General features: G+C 35.6%; 1 long non-coding RNA gene across 1 annotated transcript; it reads left to right on the forward strand.

Annotated features, from left to right (window-relative positions):
- The first annotated feature begins 432 nt into the window (after positions 1 to 432).
- Positions 433 to 916, forward strand: LOC145126050 (uncharacterized). Its single transcript, XR_013716281.1, has 3 exons — positions 433 to 507; positions 596 to 664; positions 776 to 916. It is a non-coding gene; the product is annotated as an uncharacterized LOC145126050 (long non-coding RNA).
- Positions 917 to 16,603: the final 15,687 nt, after the last annotated feature.

The following is a 16,603-nucleotide window of genomic DNA, read 5'->3' on the forward strand; positions in this document are numbered from 1 at the left end:
GTCTTCATAAGTGTGTTGTTTGGCATATCACGCTTCCTTAATTCAACAGCCACCCCGGCTCGTGTACTCGGCGGCACATCGTCAAACGCCACCATTCCGTATCAAACTCTCTACAGGTTCATAATCTTGTGCTTGTGTGTGTGTGTGTTTTGCCAAATTTTGTTCTTCTATTGATGGTTTTCTGTGAGTTTCAGGCCTTATGTTAATTCATTCTCTCGTTTCTATTCTTCTAATGACGGCGTCGAATCCCTAGATTTCGATTTGTCTAACGAAGAAAGCAAGCGAAGATTAACTAACAGGTTTGATTTTTCATATCCCTATTTGACTTCCAGAAGCGTGATTCATTTCTGATTTGTGACTTTTGTTGTAAATTGGAGTAGGTTGTTGTATAGAAGCAAACAAAGGGGTTTTCTAGAGCTGGACTTAGTTGTAGGAAGTTGGGTGGAGAATCACATTGGATCTTTAGATGTAAAGGGGATCAAATCGCTTATTACTGTCCTCGACCTGGTAAATTCCACAAATATTATTGCTAATAATTACCAGTAACAGATTACACCTAGGGTTAACATCCATCTTACTTACTTTTGAATTGCAGGAAAATCCAGATTTGTGGAAATGGCTCACTGGACAGGAGCAACCTCCTGAAGCAATCGAGACGAATCCTGTGAGTTAAACTTTACTGAAAAACCTGAATTCATGTACTAGTTTGTTTCTTATGTATGTATTGTGTAGAGTGGGCTGATTTGGGGAAGTTGGTTTTGGTAATAAATAATAGGTATTCAATGAGGTGCGTAGCAAGGTAATGAACAACCTGGAGAGTTATGCATCTAAACAGACAAGGGCTACACCTGGGCAACCATGGGTGAGAGGATGGGATGATTTCAAGAAAGGTCGTGATAGCCCTGATGTTGGGAATCAATAGTGTTCTTGTTCTTCTATAACTCAATTGCTGCCGCTTAGTAAGTTTACTTATGTTAAAAAAAATTATTAAGAATAAAGGTGTTATGACATAATGATGATGGTGGTGATCTTCTAATGTATAGTAGACTTCATCTTTTATCTTTTCTCTTTTCCTTTTTTTTGTTCCAGCAGTCTCTAGTTGTTCTTGTTTGGGTTGATTTGAAAGAAACGGAGGTAGGAAGGGATGGTTGGAAGGTGGTTCGGTGGAGGCAGGGAAGAAGAACCGAAATCATATGGGTGTTTGGATTGAGGCTGTGAAATCAATGGGCAAGCAGAAGAAGAAACAAAGGGTTGTTGTTGGCTGGATAATCACATGTTTCTATAATCTTCTTTCTTATTTTGATTAATTTACTGTAAATCAATGAAGTTTAATCGATAGGTTTAGATGAGTTTTTGGGTTTGATTGATTGAACACAAATCATGGTTGTTTTGGTTGCTTATTTGACAAATGAATGCTTCAACTGAATTGAAAGTTGTTTTCATACACACCAAGCGCTCGCTAAAATGCTTCAACTGAATGGTATTTCTTCGTTTATAGCATTCTATCAGAAAAGAATGTTTTTTTATGATAATCATGAACATATTCTGTTAGAATTCCCCGAATTAATATAATTATTGGTAAATGAATTCCAATTCTATCAGAATGGAATCACGAATTCCAATTATGTTGGAATGGAGTATTGATATTTTCTCACTAATGTATTAATTGGATTTGTTTCTACAGAAGCTGATGCTTGAAGAACGGACCACGAAATTTGAACGACGCCTCTTAGCAACATTATTCTTTTAGAATGTATTAGTGTTTTTGTTAGATTTTGATGTTTTTTTTCAGATTTGAAAGTTTTTTTAGTTTTATTCTTTAAAAGTAAATGTAATTCTTAGCAATTGTTACATGTATTCTATAAGAATTAATGTAATTTTTGTTTTAATTCTTCAATTGATGGTTCGAGAATTTTGTTATTCTACAAGAAATTTTTAAAGTCATGATCAAGAAATATGTTCAATAATATTTTTATTATTTTATAGTTCAAGAATATTTTTATTTTTGAACATACTCAAACATATTCTGTCAGAATGTCCGAACTAAAAACCTTATAATTTGTAAAATCGGATTTTTAAAATTAATAGAATCTTTGATCCCTTAAAATATGCAAATTTCCTTTATTAAATCTATGTTAACTGACTAAAATACTCTTCTAGTTAAATTAGATGGTATTTTTCAATTATATTTTTAATTAAATAATATGTATTAATCACTTTCTTAAAATAAGTAAAATGTTTGGCCCACATTTATGCATACAATAACACAATAATTACTTTGAATAGAATAACCTACGCCTATATATATATATATATATATATATATATATATATATATATATATCTATGACCAACAACAACACCACCAACAAAAGCAACAACAACACCAACACCATCAACACCAACACCAACACCAACACCACCAACAACAACAGCAACAGTCGTAGCAACAACAACATCAACATCAACATCAGCAACAACAACAACAACAACAACAACAACAACTGCAAAAGCAACAACAACAAAATCGACAACACCACCAACACCAACACCAACACCAATACCAACACCACCACCACCACCACCACCAACGACAACAACAACAAAGACAACAAAAACGAAAACGACAACGAAGACGACGATGATGACAAAGGTGACATTGACGACGACAACCACCACAACAACCATAACGACCAAAACAAGAACACCAACAATACGTCCACCACCACCACCACCACTATCAACAACAACAACAACAACAACAACAACAACAAAACAACAACAACATCAATAACAACACCAAGACCAATACCAACACCAATAACGACAGCAACAACAACAACAGAAGCAACAACAACTCCAACAATAATAATTGTAACAACAACAACAACAACAACAACACCAAGAACAACATCAACAATACCACCACCACCACCACCACAACCACCACCACCACCAGCAGCAACAACAACAACAACAACAATACTTCTAGTAATATAGTTTTGTTTTTCTAATAAAACCACCTTGCAAGCCATGTTTTTTTTCAAAAAAATAAAATAAAATAAATACGCAAAACAAATATGTTTATACATATATATATATATATATATATATATATATATATATATATATATCATAATAATAAAATATAATAATCATAATACAATGTTTTCAACATTAATAATATTAGTAGTAGTAATAATAAAAGTAAATTACACGAGTCGTCCCTGGTCCAACTGCCAATTTGCATGTTCTGTCCTTATTTTTGAAAAGTAACTTTGACTGTCCCTCATACTTTTAATTTATGTCCGCTAAGTCCCTATCGGCGTTAGCCATTTGTATTCTCCGTTAGGGTGACCCATGTGCCTAGCATGCAGGGGTATTTACATCATTTCAAGTCCTGTGTATATGATCAACTGCGTATGCCATATCTAGTACAACCAAACATTGCATACCGAGTCCTCGATCAAAACCTTTCTCTTTTAGCAAAAATCCTAATTTTCCGTCAAAAGTGAATATGAGTGGGTGGCGAGTACAACTAGAGGTGGATGAAATAGATATGGAAGCAACTTACGGTAAGGAAATCCAACTATCTTATGCTCTGTTCTTGATTATTTCAACCCCTATTTTGAAACTTTTGTTGTTTTCTTTCTTTTGAACTTGGGAATCCAACCATTTTTAGTATACAGTTGCACTGTGAAGCAGAGTTTACTAAATTTCCTATGAGAAAATATATCAAGGGAAAGTAGAAATTTGCGGACTTGGTTGACATTGATTTGTTCTTATTTCACGAAATTGATGGTATGATGGAGGAGTTGTATTGCGTTGAATAAGGTAAGATTATGTATTATCACTTTAAACGACCGTTAGGGGACTTAGATTTTGGATTGTTTGCATTGGCTAGTGACCAAGATGTCAACCACTTAAGGTCCTACATTGCTAAACACAACCTAAAAGAATTTTATACAAAATTTTGGCGTACCGACTTGCATACATATGCTATGTCTCCTAACCCAACATAAATCTGGATTGGAGAGATTGTTGAACCCCCTTTTGTGCTAGAAGGTTATGTATTTAGTGGATTGACACAACCACAGTTGAAGAGTCTTCATTTTAATGAACCATTAAACTCATAAGTTATGAAATGAAAAGTTTTGAATAGTTTCAAAAACTTGCCCTCAAGTTTTGGAATTTGTAAAGTTTTCACTTATGAATCCTTTAATTCCAAGTTAAGCCCTTAGAATTTTAAAAGTTAAAATTCAACCCTTATACTTTATAATATTATAAGTTAATAATATTTATATATATGTATAAGAGTAAAGTCGTCTTACCATTAGTAGGCCTCATTCACGAAGCCGGTCTATAAGGGGGGTATAAGGTTACTGCCTATAAAATGACAGTTTAATGGGTGTCCACTGTCACCCACCGCTTCCTTGACCGGTGGAGGGTCGTTAGCCAAACGGGTAGGACAAGGACTATAATTCTCCCTTCATTAAAAGTATTAATGATAAATACTAAGTAACTAAACTCTTATTAATACCCAATCTTAGTTACTTAGGAAAATGTGAATTTGGTGCTAACCCATGAAATTACACTTTGCACTTTGCATAAGTCAGTTAGTGGAGCGTGTGTGGTTAACCGGCACACTAGCTTGATTTAACAAGGTAGGCAAAGGGTAACTTAATGTTTATCATAGTATCGCTGGAGCGTGTGTGGTTAACCGGCACATCGATTGAGGGGTAAATATTAAGGGTACCAAGTATATTTGCATGGTTATTCACACCTTGTTTTGTGATCCTCGGCATCCCAGTCACAAACCCTGAAGGGCACACTCGAGATTGAAACATGCCTTTGAAAAGTTCAATGAATCTCAAAAGAATCTAGGAGTTTCAAAACCAATTAAAACCTAATAATACATTTCGTTTTTCATGGTGGAAATTGGTGAATCGTCATTCACCTACCTTCAAATATTTTATAGCTTGGATTACGGCATCCCTCTTCTAAGTTATAAAATAGTTTGTTGGGTCCTAGCCTTAATATTTCATATTGGGTGTCATATTAAGGACTTTAAATCAACTATCTTGAATATCTCCCAAAAAGATGTCTGGTCTAGACATTTATGATCTTCCCAAATCTCTTGAAACAAGCTTTCCTAAATGAAGATGATGTCCCATGGATATCATACTTCCTCCACCTCCTCCAATTATTCTCCCTAACCCACAAGTTCTTGAAAAGTTTAAGGTCACTCAAGCCCTATTGGCAAGCAAAGGTCTATGTGTGATCACATATTGGAGATGTAGTCACATATTGACAAGCCGGGAGAGTTGGGTGTCAAAGTCTTGAGAAAGTTGGTGGCTCAACTACTTTCTAAGTCACATAGTGAGTTCCTTTGGGACTCCTATGAAACAGACTATGACAAGACCCTTAATGATCTTATCTATTTGCTAAGATCAACTTCCTAAAACTTTATGGACATTGACAATGATGACATTGGATATCCAGTAAAGCTCTCTCTTCCCAATGGAAAGGGATCGCCCATAGTCAACTCGGTTGACCAAATGGTAAAGAGAGAGGCTAAGTCTTAGATAGTCCCATTATCAAGGGTCCATTGCCAAAGGAAGGGGCATTGGTTGCGAAGCTGCCAAATTTACCTAAGGATGTTAAAGTCAATAAGTTTGACTCTACTTCAGGTAAAGTCCATTGTCTAACTCTATTAAGTTCCTACTTGGAGATTCTTATTACATGATGTGACTGGGTCACATGTTGATGTTTGAAGAATCAAAGAAAAGTGAAGAAACTTAAAGAAAGAATATGTTGAATCTGATCGCGTAGATGGATTTCTATTGCATAGTTTGAAGATCGGATTCTTGAGCTACTTCTTAGGAGTTATGATATATTGCTTAGGAATAGATAACAACAAAGTTTTCATGTGCTTTTGCACTGTAAGGATAGTTTTTTCCGCAAAGTTTTTAAAATAAAAGGAAAATTTTTTATTTTATTTATTTTAAAATATCCTTACAATGGCATTTGTGAAAATCTTTGTTGCTTATAAGATTCCATTAAGAGCAAGAGTGAAAATATGAATTTGATTCTTTCATTTGTGGTAGTGTCCAAATTTACCAAATAAGGAAAGATTCTCATCACCCAAATTGGATAGAAACTTGGAATCATGCAAGTTGTATAGTATGATGAATGAGAATTTTCTATTTTGGAAAATTAAGACTAGTTCCTTGTTCACATGTATATGTGAGTCAAGTGAAGGACTAAGGGATCAAGTATACATTCTTGTGCACTGATCAAGTCCACCATAAAAGATCGATAAGACTATTCGTCATGATTTACTAAGGCTTAGTAAATATGATTATACTTACAAGCTTAAGTATAATTCTGAGACATTGGAAAAGTTTCAATGTATGACAGAACGAATGAGAAGAATCAAAATAGGCAGAAGGATAAAAGTTTCTCAAATCTGAAAAGATGGGAGAGTACTTTAGTATCATGTTTTAAGATCATCTTAATGATTTTGAGACCTTATCACAATTCATCCTCTAAGTGCATTCTGATAGTTAAGAAGAGGAGTTATGAATTGTTGAAGTGGTTAAATCAAGAAGATGATTCATACATCGTTCCAAAAACAATTCTTAGAGTTATACTCTAAGATTGTAACTTGAGTGACATGTCTTAAAAGATGTTTAAAAACACTTGTCAAATGTAAGAGTAAAAGTTTTCTACTCTTGTACATTTGAAATTGGTAATTTGTGATGTTTTGGATAAAACAAAGATCAACTAAGGCCAATTGTGTTAAGTGTCTGTCTTGATTAGAATCCACACTATCTCTTGAATATTTGGCAAGAAAGTCTTATAGGTCAAGGAGACAGTGGGAGTCTAAAAGATCCTGAAAGAATTTCAAGAACTAATCAAGAATAAAACCTGAGGTTCTTCACTAGCACGCGACTTGAGGTTTATAACCTATCATGTTGACATATTCTGTGCCCATTCCAGTTAAAGTTGGCTTTGCATAGGAGTTCTGAAAGTTCTCAATTGGTTGCATAACAACTTGGAAGCAATGGCAGGCCCTGTACTGCCAGGTGGCAAGAAGTTAAGATTGCATAAGTTCAGTCCATATGAGTTTGGATTTGTCATTATCCTTGTCTTGTGACTATGGTTTTGACGATTCACATGGATAAGAACACATACACCATAAAATCTAAGGGTCATAAGGTTTCTCTCCGATTCATGAAAATGATGGTGAGGAAACACTTCCACCAAGTATATTTGAAGCAGATGGCAAAAGGTCTAAACAATTGAGACTATGATTACGGCATCCCTTTTCATAGTTCTGAAATTGTTTAGACACACATGCATGCTATCTAAGGAAAGGTATATGATTTTGATAAAGTTTTATCAAAGCATCTCGTATCAGAAATCTGAACTTTGGTAAGGAAGTCAATAAAGTATTGATTTCTAGAAGTCCAACTGATTTCTGAGTACATGTCAAAGCTAGGGGGAGCATAAGTGATATGCTAATAATCATCATGTTAGTGGGAGCATGATAATTATTGTTAGTGTTGCAAGTTAGCAATGTTAATTATAGAAAACAAAAGTTTCAATTCGTGTGGCTGCAGGGATTGAAAAAGTTGTTTTGCTATAATTAAGGGAGAGGAAATTATACTTCATTTCAATTCTAAAAGCTTAGATTGAGATTTTAATCGTATTTAATCAAGGATATATATATATATGAATTTCATGTTGGAATGGCTCAACATAAGGAAATTCTATATATGGGTCCATTATTTACGTTCTAAAATTCGATTATGATTACGGCATCCCTTTTCATAATCTGAATTTTGAGAACTTGGCAAATTGAAATGGAAATATTATAGCAAAATACTGGTTTAGTCTTTATGTGAGACATCATGAATCGTGTCCCATATGCTTCGGATATAGGATCGATTACATGTGCTATATTCATCCTTTCTAAAATTTTCCAAATGCCTGGGGCATTATGAAGGGAAAAGGTCTAGAATTGGATATGACTAAAATGATTAAGCAATTGTCGAGGACAATCTAAGGTTTACCAAAGATTGGTTGCTCAAGGACAGTTGGAAGTATAATGTTAATTCTGGAAGGACCATATTGACATAATCTGTAAGGAGGCAACTCTTGTTCAGAAGTGATAGTCAAAATGGAATATGGAAATGTTTCAAAGTTAGAAATTATTCAATCTGTGTAAGATTAGGAAACTTAATGAAAGAAGGATGTTTCCAAGGAGCTGATCTCCTTTGGAATGCTCGGTAATGATTGTTGTCAAGTCTTTCTGACTTCGTGCATAATCATTAAGAGGATCAATGCATATAAGTTTAGAATCTAACAGATTTCAGTAAATGGCATGAATTTGGAATTCTTGCATTTGCAGTAAGGATTTGGGACTGTGAAAAGAGGATCATTGGAGTGATGTTCAATTGATCTATTTTATAAAGTAAAGATCATAGACAAACATAGTATGCATACTTGGTGTATGGCATGACTAGTGTTTAGAAAACATAGTGTACATGCTTGGAGCATGGGACAACTATTGTTTTAAATTCAAGTATAAAGTTGATAAAACCGAAACAATGAATAATGAGTAATCAGTATGGTGATAAATAAAAGTGTTTATTTATATTCATAGGGTTTGATACCATATTTGATTCATTTATTCTTGTGTTTCACTTTGCATGTTTTGACTTCCAGAATAACTAAGTCGCTCTTCCTGAATGATTAAGTTATTCAAACCATCCACAGTCGGTCATATGTTGGAAGTAGATATGAATCAAGACTGTCATGGGTTGGTTTGTAGAGGTCCAAGTTGGTGGACAAAAGTGGTGCTACAACACTCATGAGTGCTCATAAGTTCTGAGTATTGGATTCAACCCGCGCTCATTTGAATCACTTCATGGATTTTATCACGAGTGATCATGAGACGATAATATCTTATATTCTTCAAACCTAGATATATGAGTTGTTACTATGAGTTCGTTATACATTGATTGCACGAAAACGCATTCGTAATTCGATGTTATAAAACGTGCCTTTGTGTATGATTCAACAAGTAGTAGAACAAGCCATATGAGTCGAAGTTTATCCATTCCTTTTACCTTCGGGATAAAAGCGATATCTGTGGGCCCCTCGATGATTTAAAGATGATACATGTGAGTGCTTGGCCAAGCCAGGACTGATTTGATTTGTTCAATCAGTCAGTCATCATGAATCGGAAATCGGGAAACAACAAATGGACAGAGAGAATGATTGATAATCCATGTCTCAGTCCATATGATATCTAGAATGGAGGAATATATGATCCCTTATCTAATGGACAAGTCATTGACAAAGGTCAGAGTTCATCGACAAGGTCAGAGTTCGACAGAAGCTTTTGAGAGCTACGATTGTTGATCGGTTCCTGAAGTCATACGCAATAATAGTTTTAGACTTATCCAAGTGGGAGACTGTTGGATTAATGTCTAAGTTCATAACTATAATTGGTAAGACTTGACCCGACCCGGCATGGTCCATTTGGGTTGCATGGCATCATGCATTTGGATAGACTATAATGAGAGAAATAACACTTAAGGTTGGTTAATATATTATAAGTTCTAATATATTAATAAGGTTATTTAATTAGTATTGATCAAGAATTAATTTGGAATTAATTAAGTGATCAAAAGGAAACTAATTAAATATATGGGTTGATTGTGTAAATCATTCATTCTTATATATGTGGGCTTGTGATCCAAGATTCCTTATGTTGGACTAAGTCCATGGGGTGACCCATGGATACTCCATGGAGGTTAAAATCCATGGAGCATAAGGAATGGGTAAAGTTATGAGTTACATGGTGTAACCCTAATAGCCACCATATAAAAGAATCCCATGGCTCAAGAAATCGTGCACTAATGTGTGAGTGTGAGGGCTAGACGATTTCAAGGAGTGTTCAAGTTTCTCTCAAGTTATTCCAAGTGTATTTGGTGTTGTGTGAACCATTTGAGGTGTCACACTTGGGGCACTAGGCACTCAAGCTTCATGAAGACATTCTACATCAAAGAGGTATGTATTCTATCTTGTTATATTTATTATTTTGTATGCTAGATTAGGATAATACCTTGGATGTTCATAATTGTATGTATAATAGAGAAAACATAGATCCAAGGTATTTAGGGTTGCATGTACACTTAGGAGTGTTAGAATGCTCATAACCCAACAAAAAGGTCCTTGTCCAACAAAGTTACTACCACCACAACATCATGTGCCTATTGGTTGGAAAAAAAAAAGATGTTACAGAAGATGATGGTGCTAGGGTGACTAGTACGACCAAGTCAGTTATATGTTCAAAGTGTGGAAATGTTGGGCATAATGGTAGGAGCTGCAAGGGGAAAGCATTGGGAGGATCACAGACCATGGGTAGTGGTGTGGGACAAAATGCAGGTTATGTGAACAAGGGAAAAAGTCCCATGGTTTAGTGTTTATGTACTAGTGTCATGTATTTTGGTTGGCTAATGTTTGTGATGTACTTGAAGCAATGTTCTTAACTTTATGTCTATAATTTTAGTTTGAACTAATGTTTGTGCTGCATGTTTTACTATTTTGGTGCTATACTTCAAACTATGTTGACTCGATGAGTGCTTGTAATGGTATGAACGAATAATTAATTTGGTTATTAATGCATTTTACGTTTAATCTCTAATGTTAGGTTATAAATTCTAATAGTATGCATGATTGTTGTAAATTGTAATGGTATGAATGCATGTTTTTCCAATTACCAAAAATAACACTACAGTTTCATTAACATGCAAACTGATGATAGCCAATGCAACTTAAAGCCAACATATACATACTAACATGCTAAACATATATGATAAGTTAACCTACACTTTGTACACAAGAATTAACACAAACAAAAACAGACTGATAGCTAGATACAATTTTAGTTTCAGATTTTGTTGTTCAATCTTCACCCTAATGTTCGTACAAGCACACTTCTGCTCCTCCACTAACCAACTAATGAATTTGCAATCACAACCCTACAAATTTCAAAATTTCAAACATTTATAGTGGTAAAGTTTTCTAGGATTGTTCTTGCTTCACAATGTACCAATCACAACTTGAGCTCCATAATTGTATATAATGGCCATTTTGATTTCTTGATAGAAAAACCTAAACGAAAAAGAAAATAGGGAATAAAGAATGAGGATGAAGAATACTGAGGGAGGCAAGCAAGAACGGAGAGGTGCAATGGCTCTAATAGGGCAATAATTAAAATGATGAAAATACCCCTGCATGCTAGGCACCAGGACACCTAAATGGAGAAAACAAACAGTTAACGTCGATAGAACTGGGAGGACATGAACTAAAAGTATGAGAGGCGGTTTGAGTTAATTTTTCAAAAATAGGGATTGAATGTGAAAATTGGCTCTTAGACCAGCGACGATTCGTGTAATATATATATATATATATATATATATATATATATATATATATATATATATATACACACACACATACATATAATTTTTATGAGTATAATGCAAATGTAAATGGTAACTGATATGTGCATATTTATTCATTTATTTCATGCATTATCTTGACATTTTTAAGCTACATTTGTGCTTATTTTAGGACAAATGGTACTTAATTTGTTATAAATTTGTTTTGTAGCGATAAAGACATGATCAGGATAAAAAGAAAGCAAAAATGTGGAGCTGGAAGCAAGGAAACCTGGACCTGATCAAAACAAGGCAGATTTAAACTCTGAAGCGTACGACGTGGGGACGTCTGGCCATGCCGTGGTACCTAGAAAATTCGCGATCAAGTTGGCAGACTTGGCCTTACGTGTTTTCCATGGACGCCACGCCGTGGAGAGCTTTAGCCACGGACTAGGGGACAGTTTTTGGTATCTATATAAAGTTTGGTCCTACCATCAACCCTAGGTTATGATGGAAGATAATTACAAGTTTGGCACCTAAAGAAGTATTGGGTATTGCTGGGAATTTTAAGTTAGGATTAACTGAAGAGCCTGTTTTGGTTAATTTTGTTGGATTAGTGTCTAAGCCTGTAACTATATTTGGTAAGTACTTGACCCGGTTGTGCATGGTCCTTTTGGGTTGCCTTCACCAAAAGCAACTTGACTGGGTGATTTATGAATAAAGAGGTTAATATGGTTTATTAATATATTATATGAATTATATATTAAAAGAGAAATCATATAATTAAATTAATATTAGATAAGAATTAATTAATAAATTAATTTCTGTGGCTAAAAGGTATTAATTTAATAACAGGGACTTAAACTGTTAAATGTGTGATAGTTGAGTATTGGGTTGAGGAGCCTCTTGGACTAGGCATGAATGAAATTAGGATGTGTCCATCAATAATTTCGGCCATAAGGACCTATTCTAGAAGCTTCCTTGGATAGCTTAAGGCCTAAGCTGTCCATTAGGGTTTAGGCTGAAACCCTAGCAGCACCAGTATAAATAAGACCCTAAGGCTTCCAAATTTCGGCCACTTGATACCCTAGAGAGATCATAGCCGAAATTGTGCCTCTCCTCTCTCTCCAATATCATCCTCTTGCTTCTTTGGTGTTTGTAAGCCATTAGAGGAGTGACACTTGTGACTATCAGTTCCAAGACAAGAAGATTCAAGCTATTGTTCAAGAGGTAATCATCTAGATATGTTTTCTTATGTCAATTTCGAATCATGTATGCTAGATCTAGGGTTAGAAAGTCTTGGATGAATTGCATGTATAATAGAGAAGCTTTGATCCAAGCTTTAGGGTTTGCATGAGCACATAGGATGTTCTTTTGGCTAAAACCCATCAGTGGTATCAGAGCCTTGATTGGCTTCTATTGTATTGATGCTTTGTGTTTTCATTCTTGCTTTAAAATAAAAAAATTTCGCCCCCTGACTGACAGACTCGGCGAGTCCCAAAGTAGGCTCGACGAGTAGGATGAACTCGACGAGTCCATAAGGGGACTCGGCGAGTCGGGACGTCAGACAGAGGGATTCTCGGGATTTCTTGTTGTTTTGCTGAAGGATAATTACCAAAATCAGTTTTGACTAATAAAATCTGAATTTTATTGTTGTTATATGTTTATCCTTACCAAAACAAAAGATAATCACCAATTATTTGAATGATTAATTCCTTATATGATAACATTTGATTATTTAAATTATTTGATGAATTATCTTGTAAATAAAATTGATTAGGTCAAATTTAGATAATCATTAAATTAAATTTTTAATTTTAAATTATTTGCTATTTGATCCTATGTGTTTTGAAAAGTTCAAAACTTGCCCTCAAGTTTTGAAATTTAAATTTTTTATTAACAATTTAATTTGAACTATTTAAATTTCAAACCCTAGAATTTTACAAGTTTAAAATTCAACCTTATACTTTATAATATTATGAGATTAATATATATATATATATATATATATATATATATATATATATATATATATATATATATATATATATATATATGTATAACTTAAATGCTAGTCTTGCCGTTAGTAGGCCTCATTCACGAAGCCGATCTATAAGGGGGTATAAGGTTATGGCCTATTAAATGGCCGTTTAATGGGTGTCCACTCTCACCCACCGCTTCCTTGATTGGTGGAGGGTCGTTAGCCGAACGGGTAGGATAGGGCAACCCTTTCCTCAAATAAGTATAATGAAATTATAAAAGTAACTAAATGTTTTTACAAAATTCTCAGTCTTAGTTATTTAGGAAAAAGTGAATTGATGCAATTCCATGAAATTACACGTTGTACCCTTGCTAAGACGTTAGTGGAGCGTGTGTGGTTAACCGGCACACTAATTGGGTTCTAAGCAAAGGTGGAAAAGGGTGACTCATTGTTTTTCATAGTTCGATGGAGCGTGTGTGCTTAACCGTCACATCGAATAGGTGACTGTAACAATGAGGGCACCATGTACATTTGCATGGTTATTCACACCCGCTTTGTGATCCTCGGCATCCCAGTCACAAACTTGAGGGGCATATCGAGATTTAAACATGCCATTGAAATGTTCAATGAATCTCAAAAGATCTAGGAGTTTTCAATACATTTAAAACTTAGCTTTAATTTGTTTTTCATGGTGGAAAATTAGTGAATCGTCATTCACTTACCTTCAAATTATTTACTTGTTAGATTACGACATCCCTCTTCTAATTTGTAAATAATGTTGCTGGATCCTAGCCCTAATTTCTCATTTGGGTGTTTAATTGGGGATTCATTTCTAATCAAACTTTGTTCTTTTTCCTTTTCAGACGTCGAACGTCAACAACAACGCTCTAGTTCAACTTCCTCTGGCTCGTTCTCACTCATGAACTTGTGTGGGAGAGTGATCTTTGACGGGTCCAATTTCAATGATTGGATCTGCAACATTCAAATGGTCACTCATTACGAGGATAAAGAGTATGTCCTCGATGAGAAGCTAAAGGAAATCAACATCAACACTGCCTCTGCTGAAGAGATCGCGGCCTTTGAGGCCCATGAGCGTGATGCCACGAAAGTCCATTGCATCATGCTAGCGACTATGACTGCAGAACTCCAGAAGTCCTATGAGGACATGTACCCCTATGAAATGCATCAGGATCTGCTGTACCGGTACCACCAAAGTGCTAGGCAAGAAAGGTACGAGATCATCACTTCGATGATCACTACCAAAATGGGTAATGGAGAGTCCCTTACTGCCCATCTGCAAAAGATGCAGAGATATGTCGATCGCCTGCTAAAGATAAACGTTAACTTTGATGAAGAGCTGGCAATTGACATCATCCTTCATTCCTTGCCTCCCTGCTATAGCTAGTTCCACATGACCTACCACATGAACAAGGAGGAGGTCACCTTGAGCAAGCTTCAAGGACTGTTGAGGACTGTTGAGAGCAACCTCAAAGATAAATCCGTTGCATCATCTCCAAATCCTACTGCTGCCCCAGTCCTGACAATTGGGCAAGGTAAGGGTAAGAAGAGGACGGCTCCCTCAAAGAGCCACCATAAGGGAAAGTCCCAAAATGGCTCCTCTTCTAGTGGAACCAAGGTTGGTCCTGCTAAACCCAACTCCAACCCCAAAGAGGCAGAGTGCCACTACTGCCATGAAATAGGGCATTGGAAACGAAGCTGCCCGAAATATCTGTAAGACATCAAGGATGGAAAGATCAAGCCGTCCTACGCAGGTATTTGATGGGTTTTTTATACAAACAATCCTATGTGTGCATGCAACCCTAGATATGGATCTATGTTTTTCACTATTAGTTATACAACATTATGAACACAAAAGAAACATAACATGCTCCTAGGTAATTTCGAAAATCATGAGGAGAATGGAATACATACCTCTTGTTGTTATGTTGTAATAACAACTTGTATCTTGAATCTTCTTGTCTTTGAAAGCAAGTACCACAAGTGTAGTACCTCTAATGGCTCACAAACACCAAGAGCAAATGGAGAGGCAAGAGAGAGAGAAGGTAGGTATGAAATTCGGCTCTAGGAACCCTAGGTATCAACTGGCCGAATTTCTTATGCCAAGGGGTCTTTATATAGGTGTAGGAATTAGGGTTTCAGTCCTTATCCTTATCTGGTTGCTTAGCCACCAAGCAACCCAAAGGATAACCCTAGAACCTTATCATGGACGAATTCTAAGGCCTTATCCCCTTGAATTCGTCCACCCTATCATATAGGGCATCCTTTTCCCTACTTTGCAACTATCACATAATTACAGTTCAGTCCCCCTAGTTCAATTAACTTCTTTTGATCACAAAATTAATTCTTAATTAATTCTTGACCAATGTTAATTAAACAAATATGATTTCTCTTTTAATATATTATTTTTATAATATATTAATAAACCATAATAACCTCTTTCTCTATTATTTCTCCAGTCAAGTTGCTTTGGTGAAGGCAACCCAAAAGGACCATGCACAACCGGGTCAAGTACTTACCAAATATGGTTACAGGCTTAGACACTAATCCAACAATCTCCCACTTGGATAAGTCTAGTAACTATAATGTAAGTGCAATCTGATTAGCAATCGTAGCTCTCAAAGACGCTGTCGAACTCTGATCTTATCAGCAACCTGTCCTTTAGATAAGGGATCATATATTCCTCCATTCTAGATATCGTATAGTCATGAGACATGGATTATAATCATTCTCTCAGTCTATGTGTTGTTTCCCGATTTCCGATTTATGACGACTGACAACAGACTACATTTGAACACATCAACTTAGTCCCGGCTTGGCCAAGCGCTTAGGGTGTCACCATTAAATCATTGAGGGGCCCACATATATCGCTTTTATCCCACTTTGGGTAAAAGGAACAGATAAACTTCGAATCGAATGCTCGCTTGTACCTACTCATCAAATCACACACAACAATATGTTTTATAACACCAAGTTACTGGTGCGTTTACATATTATCAATGTGCAACCGACTTGCAGAATACAACTCACACATCTCGGTTTCAAGAATATAAGATAGTATCGTCTCACCAATCACTCATGATAAAATCCATGAAGCGATCCAAGTGAGCGTGGGTTTAATCCAATACTCTAATCTTATTGCAGC

The sequence above is a fragment of the Lactuca virosa genome, chromosome 7 (genome assembly GCF_052849685.1).
Source record: "Lactuca virosa cultivar CGN04683 chromosome 7, Lactuca_virosa_CGN04683_v6, whole genome shotgun sequence".
Taxonomy (NCBI): domain Eukaryota; kingdom Viridiplantae; phylum Streptophyta; class Magnoliopsida; order Asterales; family Asteraceae; genus Lactuca; species Lactuca virosa.